The sequence below is a fragment of the Ammospiza caudacuta genome, chromosome 3 (assembly GCF_027887145.1).
Source record: "Ammospiza caudacuta isolate bAmmCau1 chromosome 3, bAmmCau1.pri, whole genome shotgun sequence".
In the NCBI taxonomy this organism is placed as follows: domain Eukaryota; kingdom Metazoa; phylum Chordata; class Aves; order Passeriformes; family Passerellidae; genus Ammospiza; species Ammospiza caudacuta.
The window spans coordinates 60143672-60157551 of record NC_080595.1 but is presented as its reverse complement, the minus strand read 5'-3'; the positions used below and the strand labels follow the sequence as shown (position 1 = coordinate 60157551).

The window sequence follows — 13880 nt, the reverse complement described above, 5'->3', positions numbered from 1 at the left end:
GCTAGTATTTTCTACAATTAGTAAGGATGTCTGTACATTTAACTCTGAAGACATATGATGTACTGAAATGCTTCTAAAGCATTTGTCCAGTGGTTTTTGTAATTTGTACATCAGATCTGGGCAAATGTCTTCAAGTACACTTGTGCAGTTACCATCACTCCAAGCCTATTGCCAACAGATGAAATGATCTTTGTAGGTGGCGCTTTCTCAGATAGTTCTGGGATGATAAGTGTTCAATAAGAAGTTGTTAATGGCCTTAGGATTTTCTTATGGATCAGGAACCAGGTCTAAAGGTTTGAGGTGCTGGCTGCAGCAAAAGTGAAATAATAGGTTTGAATTCATGTTCTGCACTCTGTCCCTTTTAAAGGCATGTTATGAGGCAAATTTTTAATAGAGGAGATGTGCCACTCATGAAACTCAGCTAAACACTTACTTAATTTTAGTATTCCACCTCTGATACAGTGGTTAGTGTTAGAAAATTGCAACCTTCCACCATTATTGTTGAAGTGACCTGTTCACCCTGTCACATTATGGCATCTGCTTCTGTTACAGAATACCACTATTTTCTCATTCTTTTGACTTTTAATTTTTTTTTATAAAAAGGCAAAACCTGAACAATATATGCAATTATTTCTGTAGCACTCAACAGGAGAATTAGGGATGTATTTTGGAAGCATTGTAACAGACTGGCTGGCTATGCCTTGAAAAAGCATATTTCTTCCTTTTTCATTTTCACAGCTGCAGTGTTAAGCATAAAAGCAGTGAAGTTAGGGTATGTCTGACTCTGTCCTCCCACACTGGCTTGTTTTTCATGTCATATGTTTGTTACTTTTAGGAGTCATCCATGTTTATGTGGGTTTTGGTTTTGGCTTTGATTTTCAAATGGTCAGTTAGCAAATCAACATTAAGAAAGTTGCATGAAAGCCTAACCTGGGAGTTTCTTGCCCTGGAAGAGAAAATGCATTGACATATATATATAGACAAGGCAAAAGAAGGGAAGCCATCTGTGCGTTGGCAAAGACTGACTTGCAGGGTAGCTGTGTGCAGAGCAGTTGGCTCTCAGCTCTGCTGCTGTAGATGAGGAGTCTTTGCTTGCTGTCGTCTAAGGAGAAGGGGAAGAATAATAGCAAGTGGAGGCTGTGTGTTACTGGAGAGGAACTAATATATGCAAATATATTCTTGTTTGGCATTACTCTGACATTGTGTTGGAGATATTGCAGGAAATGAGACATGGAGTGGAAGCTGGAAGAAAAGGAGTGTGACTTCTTGTCTCCTCTCTTCTGATATACAAATTCTCCCCTCTCAAATCTTGTAATGCTCAGTGTAGAACAGCAGTGATGCTGGAGCTGACTTCTGATAAAAGTGCAGCTGCAGAGCAGTGGTGTTGCTGGTGAGGTTGTCTGGCAGTGAGGGAAGAAAAACCTTAGCATCCTTGGGAAAGGAGGATGGTTGTGGAATCATAGAATTGTTTAGGTTGGAAAAGACCTTTAAGATCATTAAGTCCTAACATTAACCTAGCACTGCCAAGTCTGCCACTAAACCATGTCCCTATGTGCCACATCTACATGTCTTCTAAATATGTGTGGGTATAGTGACTCAACCAATTCCTTGGACAGCCTGTTTCAATGAATGGCAACCCTTTCCATGAAGAAATTTTTCCTAATATTCAATCTAAAACTCCCCTGGCATGGCTTGAGGCTGTTTGCTTTTGCCCAGTCAGTTGTTACTTGGAAAGAGAGACCAACAATAAAGTCTCACTGAGCCTCCTTTTCTCCAAGCTAAACAGCCCCAGCTCCCTTGGCTGCTTCCTGTAAGACTTGTGCTCCAGACCCTTCACCAGTTCTGTTGCGCTTCTCTGGACATGCTGCAGCACCTCAATGTCTTGTAGTGAGAGGCCTAAAACTGAACATAGGATTTGAAGTGTGAAGGGCTCAGTACAAGGTGATGATTGCTCCCTTGTCCTGCTGGCCACACTATTTCTGCTACAGGCCGGGATGCCATTGGCCTTCTTGGCCACTTGAGCACATGCTGGCTTGGGTTCAGCTGCTGTTGACCAGCACCCCCACCTCCTCTTTTAATCAGCAGCTTTCCAGCCACTCTTCCACAAGCTTGTAGAGCTGCATGGGACTATTGTGACCCGAGTGCAGAACCCAGTACTTGGCCTTGTTGAGCTTTAGTCCAACAATCCTGCCTGCCCAGATCCCTCTGCAGACCCTCCACCAGATCAACATTCCTTCCCAACTTCATGTCATCTGCAAACTGACTGAAGGTGCACTCAATCCCCTGATCCAGATCTTCAGTAAAGATATTGAGCAGGACTGATCCCAATACTGAGCCCTGAGGGACACTACTTGTGACTGGCCAGTGGTCACCAGCAGTGGCAGCCCTGTGTCTGGCTCCCAAGAGCTGGGCAGGAGGTGTTCTTTGCATGAGCTCAGCTCGGGATGCCTCTGCCAAAAATGACTACAAAAATGGTATTTGGTGGAAGATCTGCTCCTCAGTGTTGGTTTATGCAGTGGACTGGCAGTGCTCACTGCAGTATGCAGCCCTGGGCCTGGCTGCAGGTCATCCACCTGCCACTCCTGTTCCATGGGCACTGCCTGGAGCAGGCAGCCAGCCAAGGGCATAGGGGGCAGCCCCAGCCCTGGCATCTCCCTGGGCCAGGGACAGGCTGGGGTGTGGGTCTGGCTCAGCAGGGCCGGTGGCTGGGCAGGGCTGTGGCACCTGGCCCTGCTGGGACGTGGCTGGGCAAGGACTCATGGCCCCAGGAGCTGACATGGCAGGTGGTGGGGACAGCCCTGTGGCCCAGGCTCTCAGTTTGGCTGCCTGGTCTGGCTTGCCTGTGGGCAGAGCCTGTTTTAGGATACATTTTTATAGGAGCCTTTGGGCCTGGGTGTTTCTTAAGGCTGTTGGAGGCAAATAGAGGAAGTTTGTCCTTGAAGGGAGTGCTCCAGGTCTGGATTGCAGGCTGTGGGTTGTGTTAACATGTGTGTCATGACTGAGAGTTTGAAGAGGTCATGAAGAGGTCTGAAGAACTGCAGACCCAGTTAAGTTATCATAATCAAAGTGGCCATATGAACCCTGATGAGAAGGTGTGTGTGGCACCATTACTTTAGTTTTTATGTAAAGACCTGTTTTTTGAAGTGCCTTTGTTCAGCCATGAAGCCCATTTAAATGTCAACTTCTGAAACTGCGTTTTTTATTTTAATTTCGTCACATCACAACAGTTTGATATGCTGAAAGATTTTGCTTGCTACAGTCTTTGTTGCTGAGGCTGAAATAGCTGTAAAAGGCAGAGCAGGAGACAGGAAGGGAGAAGAGGGGCAGGCTAAGCCCAGAGCCCATCAATGCTGCTTGGAGGCCCTGCAGTCCTGTCAGGACGGGGGCTGGCTGGAGGTGTTTAAAGGAGAAAAGAAGGTAGGGGCATGAGTGCTATACCTGATCCACTGAAGCTGGCCATGCACTCTCCTCCCATCACTGTCATGCAAGTGCAGTGGTAGATAACACAGGATTAAAGGAAGTACAGGAGCTGATTACTTTTCTGGTTATATCTTCATAACATTTAGAACTACCTGACCTGCAAAGATTCCTGTAGATAATAAAAAGGACTAAATTTATTGAATAATAGTTTCTTTGCAGCAGTGTAAGCTGGTCTTGACTGCTGCTGTGTTAATGGTGCCTTAAAGAAAACTATCAGCAGGCTAATGGCAGCTTTGAAAACAAAAACTTAACCCTGCTTCATCCTATTCATATCCAAAGAGATGTACATTTCCAATCCTAGTGATCCATTTAACTGCCAAGATTAAACACAAGAAAAAATTATATGCAATTAAAAAGAAAGAAGCATGTTAATGCAACATTGAGGCTGTGTGATTGAGGACAGTCTAGCAACTGGAAGACAATCTTTAAAACTGAGGTTAGTTTTCATTTGTCTCTTAGAGAATTTTATTCTTCCTGTTTCCCAGATAAATATTTACATTGCTTTAATTCTGAAGCACAGTCTGAAATACTCAAAGGTTAATGAACAAAGCTTCAGCATTAAGGGCTAGCTAAGTATTTCCTCCATGTCAGAGATGGAAACAATCGCTTTATGATACACATACTTGATGGTGAGATACTACTGGAAGGTTGTTGGAATGATTCATCTGTTTGAGCTGTATTTAATTTAGGACCACCTCCATTTACTGTTTGTAATTCCTGTTTCCTAGGAGTGGAGCTCCTCACTCACTTCAGAAACACAGTTCTTTGTGAATTGCAGACTTCTGCAGGGTAGCAAGCTGGTAGTGTACAAGCATGCTTCTTTAGTGTGCAAGACAGCCTTGCATGTAAACAGCCAGATGCAGAGCAGGTGCGCTGACCTGGGCTCCTGGATCCAGTGCACTTGTGAGCAGCATGGATCACTGTGTACTTGGCCACTTCAGTCCCATGTGCCTGTTGCTAGGACTGCTGGTGTCTTATTCCCATGGGGTTTTTTTCTGCATTAAACTGAGCTGCTTTTTATTTCCTGGGGAATTGTGGGAACTTGTCTGTTCTTGAGGCATGTTTTGAAGGGGATGGGAAGAAGATATTGTGGGAAAGCATCAAATAACTGAATTTGCTTTAGGGCTGAAATCAAAGGGCTGTAATCATCAAAAGGTGGAAGAGAACTAGCCCACAAGAAAGCAGTAGTGAAGGTTTTGCCTGTAACTCCAAATAGGCCAGGGTGGCTGGGAGTGGAGCACTGAATGCAAGGTGCAGTGACTGCTTATGTGAGTGAGTGCTCATTTGGAGCAGTGCATGAGTAAAGGCCAAAGCTGACTTGCAGTAAAACAAAATGTTACAAGAAGGCCAGAATAGTTTCTTGTGAATGAAAAAGTTGAATGAGACAGCTACTGTTGCCTTGGCTACTAGGGCAACATGAAGATGCTTTGATGTAAAACTTTGGCGCAGTGCTCTTCTCACCTAAGCCAGATTGAATGTGTAGACAACATAAACCACCAAGCTGCTCTTACTGAGAGACTGGTAATTTTTTACTGCAGCTTGTTTCTCTGTACATTTGGAGTCTTGTAGATTGGAAGCTCAACCAGCTATTATTTCTCCTTTGGCTGTATCTGCAGTGTTTCAGGGCTTCATATGAATATTCCCTACTTGAGTGTATATATATGGATTTTCAGTTATGAAAAGTAGGGTTTTTTTCTTTGTGTATACTTTGTTTGTTTGTTGAAACTTAAAAATTAACCTGTATTCCTTAGTGCATTTTCATAAATAGTTACCCAGATCTACAGCAGAAACCACTGTAGGAAATGAGTTCTGGTCTGTGTAGAAACAAGGTGAAACTGATGTCCTAATTTTTCTAATTAACTACATAATTGTTTAATCCCTTTGGAAAATGGTGGTGTAAATGTGCGTACTTTGGTTTTACAAAATATCTTCTGCCTTGGCTTGTCTTTATTCAGGGGTAGATGCCAAAGGCATTATATGAAGCATCTTCAGCATTTTTAAAGTGGAATAAATAAAGAAGTACTCTTGGCACAGCTATCTCCTTCTTACAGCTGAAGGTAATGGAGATTTTAAACAAAGGGGTATTGGGTATGTTTGATTTCAGTGATTGGCAATGGGTTCTGCTACCTTCTTTTAACTCTATGTTCCACAGGCCAGTTAGAAAGCTTGTTTGCCTCTTTTCTGGTTACACAATCCATCCTGGTTGCCTGTATTTTGTGCTGCTGAAATGACGAGGCAAGGACTGCTACAACCATTCCATGTTCAGTGGATTTTACCCTGTGAACTCCTGTTATGGAAGGCAGCACTGTTTATTATGAATGTAGGATTTATTAGTGTCCTGACTTCTGTGCTTGGCACCGTGTGTGCAGAACTGAACCATTTGTGCTTTATCTAAGGTACCTGCCTGTGGGAGGAATATGGGTACAGTGTCTTTTACACAGATCTTCTACAAGCTGTGAAGATGCATTTGAGGGGGCTGTTCCATCTTCTATCTTCCAAACCATCTGGGTTTGGAAGAATATGAGAAGGATTAAAAGTAGATATTTGGCAGCTTTGGGCAGTAATGAGAAAGTGGGGTCCTCAAACAGTGTCCAAATGTAGCTTCTTTAGAAACATCTCAATCTTTTTTGTCTTCTTTATCTTCAGAAACCAGTTCTCACTCCTCTAATCCTGTATGTTGTCTTTGAACCAGCAGATAGGGACCTCATAAATGGCCCAAGCTTTCTAAGCCCTCCACCAGAGGAGTCAGACATTTTGTAAGCTGTTGCTTTGACAGTGAAGTTCAGAAAACAGGGGCATGCAGGGGTGGAAAGTGTTTGCTGCGCTGGAGGAATTCCTCGTGTTTAGACGTGAGACATTCTGAAAGTGATGAGGTGAACTTTAAACTCTGCTTGCATCGGCCATTTGAAGGATTAAGAGGACTGGCATCAAGTGAAGGTCAGTGGGAAGGAGCTGATGATACCACTTGTGCTGACTTGTAGGTCCCTGTGCCAGCCACTGCCTTCTCTGAGCTAAGTTTCAAATGCTTTGATTTGGTTTGCTGAAGCAAAGCTTGCCTGTGGAGGCTGCATATGTGTGCACCCCAGCTCTGCTTAGTTGGAACAAAAAGTCTATCCAGGAGCTTGGATTCAGGCCAATTACTGCATGAGAAAATTCTCATTCTCCTCCTGTATTTTCACATGCTCACTCAGCCTGACCAGCTCTTGGAAAAGAACTGGTGTTTCTTTAGAATTCGAGGGTGTCAGTCGGCTCATCCAAACTTTATAATTTGAAACTGGGTATTCTATTATTAGCTGTAGCCTGAAGTGGTTTTCAGAATCCACCTGTCATTTTGATTATGCTTACTCTTTATTTGTTTTGTTTCCTTGTTCATTGATATGAGAAAATATTAAAGAAATGTGCATCCCTTGCAGCTTGTGGCTTATGTGGTATGCTAGCATGTTTTAGAATGCCTGAGAAGAGTTTTAAAGGAATCTGGTAATGTCGGTTGGACAGAGTGATTACATTCAACCATGACTATGCATGGGAGTTGTCTACAGCTCAGGCTTTTGAGTTGAGAGGAGGGAAAAGAGAGTTTGGAGATAACTGAACACCAATTTACCACTACCAGGTATTTAAAAGCTGAGCAAGAGCGTTTTCTCCCCCCCCCCCCTTTAAAATGGGCATAAACACTTTTTCCAGGCTCGGGACAGTTTGCTGAACTCCCTCAAATACAAATCCTGAAAGCTTCTTCTCTGGCCTGTATGAGTTTGGATTGTAACTAGATCAGGGTTGGCTGCATTTTGAAGGAATAAAGTTTATTTTTTTCCATTATCAAGTTAAAATGATGTGTTAGAAATATTAGAAAATTTTGTCTGTGTGTCTTCTGCCACGCTCTTATCACCCTAGCTTGAAATTGGCCAGAGAGATAATGATATTATAGCACAATGATGCCTGTAGGATTAAGCTGCTTATTTTCACAAAATTTACACACCCTTTGAGTATCTTCACTAAAGCGAAGAACTTCATGCTTTTTTAGTTGGCAGTGAATCCACACAGGTAAGTTGTTATAGCTACAATTGTATTCTTGAAAAGGAAAAGGCTTTATTTGGGCACCTGAGAATCAAGACATGAATTACAGGAAACCCACACTTCCTTAGCACTGGTGCTTCCCAATCTATGTCATTGTTTCTGCTCCATGTGAGAACAGACAGGAGGAATTCAAACACAGATGTGATGCACAGCCTTCTTTTGAGTAGTTCCTTTGTTGGATACTGACAGACTAATCATGGCAGATTTCTCTTTGTTTGTTTTTTGTTTGTTTTGTTTATGGAAGACCATTCACTCTAAAGTATATGTTTTATTGAAGAAAATTACCTGCTAGCAAAAAGTCCCACACTGATGTGGAGCATTGTCAAGCTACCAGTCATTTTCTGGATCTCCTTTGTTGATGTGCCACTTCATTGCTCTTTGGTGTGCCACAGTGTAAAAAAAGCAAATCACAAACAAATACCAGAACAAAATGATCCACCTGTAAATACACCACCTCACTTCCCCAGTGATCCTGGATGGTACTCTGGGAGTACCAGCTATCTTGTGGAAGTCAGTTCTTTTTGTATGCATTGGATGTAGTTTGCGTGAAAACTCCTTTGACAACTGAAATCTTTTAAAGTGGAAAACAACAGAAACATGAGACAGTAGCAGCATGGAGCTTCCTCTCTTATCTTTTTTCCCAGGGAGGGAAAGGGAGTGCCTGACTTTGATCTTATTACCTTCCTTCCACCTGATTCTCTGTGCATGTTCATGCAGTTTCATGTCTGGAGACTTGATTATCCTTTCTGGTGTTCCTGAAATATCTCCCATTTGAGAAAATCTGTAGGTGGAGATAGAAAACCCTGTGAGAATTTGGAGGAGCAAAGATTATAGGAATCTTCTTCATTAACATATTTGTGTCCAGACTGATCTCGACAAGGGCTTCAAACCTTAAGACTTTGTATATTTATAAAAAAAGTAGCCAGTTAAAAATAACTTTATTGCTTGTTTCACAGAGTATTATACTTCGAATTCAAAGTTCATTTGAGCTGGAAATTCTGTATCAGACGTAGACTGGCACGAATCTGGTACTTTAAAAATGCACAGGAGTGCTTCTGGATTCCTTTGATGGCACCAGTTCTGTAACCATGACTGTAAGGTCAGGCTCAGTGTTTGCAGAAGGCGTGCCATGCTTATGCCTATCATTTTGTCCCTAGAATGGAAATGGGCTGCTGCAGGTATTTGATTTATATGCAGATGTTTTGTAGGTGTGGCCCAAATTAAGGAGCTCTACTGAAGGACTGTATTTTGGATTCCTTGAAATTAGTTCCTCAGCTATGCCCTGTAGGGTAATGATGTTATGGTTCTTACATGTACTTCACTGGCACTTGAAACTCTGGGTTTCAGAGTATACTCTAAGTACAGTGTCAGTGAGAACACTGCTGTCCTTTACACCTACCATTTTATCTTAAGTTGCAGTGTTTACCTGCTTGAAGTTTTCTTCTCCTGCATTTCCAATCCTATCTTTTATTTCAAAGGTGGAGTAATGTGAAAAAAATGCAAAATAGTCAGCTCTTTGTCTGAGATGTACTAGTGATAAAAAAGCTGAACTCTGAACTATGTTTAAGAACTGGAGCAGAAAGGATGCTCAGATTGTATTACTTCCTTTTCTTGGAAGTTGAAAATAATTTTCTATGGAAAAGATGACTACACTATATTGAGTATATTAATTAAATCTGTCCAAGTTGAATGTTTGACTTGAGAACGGTTGAGGTTATGGTTTGTTTCTTTGGGTGTTGGTGGTGTTTGTTTGGGGTTTTTTGGGTTTTTTTTTTTTCTTTTGTTTTTTTTTGTGGGTATTTTTGTGGGGTTTTTTTGGTCACTGAAATTACCATTTTTTGGTGCTCAGGGTAACCAGCTGGTAGTGTCCATATTCAGAACTTTTGGTGTGGTAGAAAAATAATTAGTCTTAAGATACAGTGTAACAGATGGAAAAGGCAAATTACATTAGTTGTGATTTATAATATGTGTCTTTTGGTCAAGCATTATGAGCAACACAATCAGACAGCCTTTGACAGTCTGTGCTTAGTCCCATGTCCTTACCCAACCTTTATCATGGTACACTGGTTAACTTTATCAAAGTCTGAAGGAAAGGACTGTGTCCAGATTTTCTGGGCTAGGATGATGCTCTGTGTTGCCTTCAGGATCAAAAATAGCAGCAGTGAACTTCAGCTACTCCTATAACAGGAGGATGTAGGTCTTTGGTGTGGTTATATGAGAGAGACCATTGGTAAGATTTATCTCCTGGGAGACAGACCTCTGTGCTGTAGGGCTTGATGCTCCCTTCCCAGTCCCCTGTTGTTTACTGCAGATGGATGGTTGCTCAGCCATAGAGTCATTGAGTGGGTTGGAAGGGACCTTAGAGACCATCCAGTTCTAACCCCCTGCTGTGGGCAGGGTTGCTCAAAGTGCCATCCAGCCTAGCCTGGAATACTCCAGGAATGAGGCATGATACTATTTCTATGGTAGACATAGAAAGCCTGTGCAGACATAGAAAGCCAGGTGAGAGAAATCCCAACTTGTGAGCCCTGGGCCTTGGTTAAAAAAAAAATCAATTTGTAGCTTAGCTTTAAAATATTGTCCAACATAAATGATTTTGACCAGATGAAATTCTCCTTCTGGAAGATGGCTGCTCCTGAGTTAGATATGACTCTTTACATATGAAGTGGCTTAGTGTGTATGGATTTTAGTTGTCATGTGATGAATGTGTGTATTAGATAGCAGGGAAGGTGAAGAATGGAGAAGGCTAACCTCCAAGTGTTTCCAAGAAGCAAGATAGTTAAAGAAAAATGAGACTCAGGAATGAGCAGCTGAAGTGTGAATCCAGGTAAATCCCTTGAATGGTGCCTTGAGAGTGTGCCAGAGGCTAGAAACTAGCTAGCATTGTCCAGAAGGATGACACACGTTAGTCTCACCTGATGGCTTGTTCAAGCTGTTCTGGCTCCTTGGTGTAAATGTATTGTATTGGCTGAGTTCCAGATCCAGATCCAGAAATTTTGAGCCCATATTACAGAAATCATGAAGTAATTTAGAGAAACAAAGTTGGTCTGTCTCTTTACTCTTAATTGTTCTTGCCAGCAACTTTTGAATGATGCCCAAAACCTTATTAAAAAGGCTTTGGCAGTTGTTACAGGTCCTTTTGGAGGACAAAGTTACCATTATTAGAGCCCTACTGTGAGAGGCACTTAGTCGTAAATGCAAATGAGATTTAGTGCCTGCCTGAGACTGCCTGAAGAATGTCTAGTGATGGTGACTGCAATGCACCCAAGTGAGATGGTGTTCAATCCATCCAAAACTGTTGGTAGTCTGTAGCTCTCATCTGAGGTGGCTGGCCTCAAAACAGGATATTAAAGATGAGCACCATTTTGGACCATGAAAAGATTCTGGGAAGCAGAAGACTGAACTAATAATACTTAGTTTGTGAACACAAAGGTGGCTTTCTAGAAGAACATTTCAAAAGGACACTTGCCTTTCATGAGCTTGCAGAGACAGGGTAATCAGCTCACTGGACATCATCTCAAGACTGTGTAGTAAAGTTCCCAGTTTGTCTGTTAAGTAAAAAACTGCATTTTAACTTCTAATCACAGTATTTTTTCTGATGCACTTTCATGTGTTCTGGGGCCTGAAAGACACGTTTAAGCTTTTAACATCTCCTCGTGGGGATTTTCAGAAATTTGGGCTCAAAACTTCTTAACCCTAAGCACATTTTAGCCCTGGTAGCTAGGTCTAGTGCTGAAGCAGGATATGTGTTGTTTTTAGGCACTATCTGGCCAGGCAGCAGTACACATGGACATGGCCTGGCTTCCTTGTGGCCCTGTGAGCAAAGCAGGATGGAATTTTAAAGAATTGTTAAAACACTTAGCTCTGGAGATGGCTCAGAATGAGGCCCCTACACAATGAGTAGGCAAAGAGGCTACTGTAGCACAAACAGATGGATTTTAGCAGAAGAAAACAAGATGTAGCTGTATGTACTACCAGTAACACATCCTCTAATCTGGCAAAGCTTGTGCTCTTTGCTGAACCAGACTTCAACTCTGGTTATTTGTTTGGAGCATCTGTCTTTGTTGTGAGGATCAAAGTACTATCTGGAGGTACATGTGAGGTAAAGTGTCTGAGATTGTTTCAGAGTTTATATGACAACAACATTTTTCATGAAGAGAAGAATGTATTTTGAAATTTGACTTGTTAAGCACTCCTTTTAATAAGATGTATGCTGTGTTGGTTTTCCTGTTTGGAATTTAAAGGCTGAGGAGTTAATATTAAATTTCAATCCCAGCTGTCCTGATTTACTTGCTACACATTTTAAATTTTTGTATTTTTTTAAGATGCAAACCACAAGGTTTCTTGGTGTAGTGCAGATGATACTGGCTGTTTTCACGTTTTTGTGGCTTTTAATGAACTTGAGCATCTCTTAGCATGGTGCCTGGCATGCTCTGAATTTCAGGATTGGAGCCTTGAGAAAGTTACTAGTTTAACCTTGACTCTTGATGACAGCTCTTCTAGGAGGAGAAACTGAGCTGAGGTTGCTGAGATTTAGCTTAAAAATTTTGGAACTAGCAGAGAGCTGTTTTGTGTCTCTTCATAATAGCTGGCCCTGACAGTTTAACAGAGCTTATTGACCATCTGCTTTGTCTAGTTTGCCACATGGCAGAGTAACAACTAAGCCAAAATACTGGCGGGGCAGTGTATTAATTAAACAAGTTTCTTGTGAACACTATCAAGATACTAATTTGATTGATGCTATACATTTAACTTGAAGAGTTTTGTCCTTTCTCTTGCTATAGTTGCTGATATTGAGCTGAAGAGCACAGGATAGTTGGTGGGGAAGGAGAAGTTTGACTGTATGTTAGAGTCCCTATTTGTCTCCTTGCCCTCTGTCTTCTGTTAACCCACTCTCAACAGATGAGGTCCGGACAGTATTACAGTCTTGTTCCCCTGCTGCTACTTCTGACTGCTGTTCTTTGCCTCTCACAAAGCTGGCAAAGCAACAGCTGTTTCATAATTTCTCTGTTTGAAGGGAGAAACATAGCAATGGGGTGCAAGGGGAGAGACTGAAAGACCAGTCATCTTGCTTGCATAAGACTAGAGAGAAATATCATTCTTGTCTCTTTTTAGAGAGCCAGTAACTCCTCTGTGAACAGATTTCCTGTTCTCCAGTGTTTGTGTTCCTGGAAATACAATGCATCTTTCTCCAAGGTGAGAGGAGAAGTTGAGAGCTTTAAGCAAATAGCACTGGTTCTGTCTGCGTGTACTTAGCTGGAGGAACCTGACTGTGGGCTGCTTGTTAGTGTGACTAATTCTGCTCAAAGGCACAGCCCCCTGGGAAGGCAGATTTTAAATCCACACTGTGCTGGTGGCAGAGATGCGTAACATGCTCTCTAAAAGGGATGTGGTAAGACTTTGGCAATATCCAACAACTGTCTGCTTGATCAAGGGACGTGCTATAGGTAGCATCTCTGCATCTAGAAGATGAATCCTGTTGAGCTTGCTATAATGAACAGATGGCTTGTTAATATGTTCTGCTGTGCTATGGCAAGTCATGCTTCTTCAAGGCATTGCTAGCTACACTTTCATTGCAGAAATTTATGTACATTCTCTTTCTTCTGATAATTTTCTGTAACGATGGGTAACTGTTCATGCATATGTGGATGTAGGTGTATATTTCTGGTCTGTTAACACGGTCCTGAAGGGTTAGTGTTTATTTATGTGTGCACTGTGTATATAGTATGCTCTTGGATGGTGTAATGTGAAACAGTATTGCAATTCAGTGCAACATCAGTCTCAATGAAGCTACTGTTTGGCTCTATATTTAATATATCTAAGCTGCTGGAAAGGCTTTGCAAAGTATGGAAAGAACTTCAGGAGCAAACTTAAAGACCACTGTGCTCTGTCTGAAAAGCTGTGTGTAGCTGGCTGCAGACAAAGCCTCTGATAACACACCCATGTTTTGGCCTCTGGAAACTCAGTGCTAACCAGAAACATTGCTCTGATTGTGTTCAGGACTCCCAGGAGCTGCAAGACTGCACCCAGGTAGTCTTGGTGTGTGCCTTGCCCTACAGAACCAGGAAACTATTTAAGAAACGAGATCTTGAGTATGTATGTGAGTTCTCTCCTTTCTGGGAATCTTTGGCATTCCTGATAACTGAAAGTGGCGCCTTCTGGTATTTAAGGTATACTTGAGAAAATTACATTCCTCTTAAAATCTTTTTGTCCTCCTCACATATTTTTCTTCTTTGTTGTTTTTGGGGGTTTTTTTCCTTATCCCCCTTATGTGTTAATTAAGATACTTAACAGTAATCTTTCACTCTTTTGTTAACTTGATAACATGA

General features: G+C 41.9%; 1 protein-coding gene across 1 annotated transcript in view; it reads left to right on the top strand.

Moving 5' to 3' along the window:
• The window catches only part of PPP1R14C (protein phosphatase 1 regulatory inhibitor subunit 14C), a 51124-nt gene that overhangs the window by 12992 nt on the left and 24252 nt on the right, over window positions 1–13880 (top strand). The window lies entirely within an intron of this gene.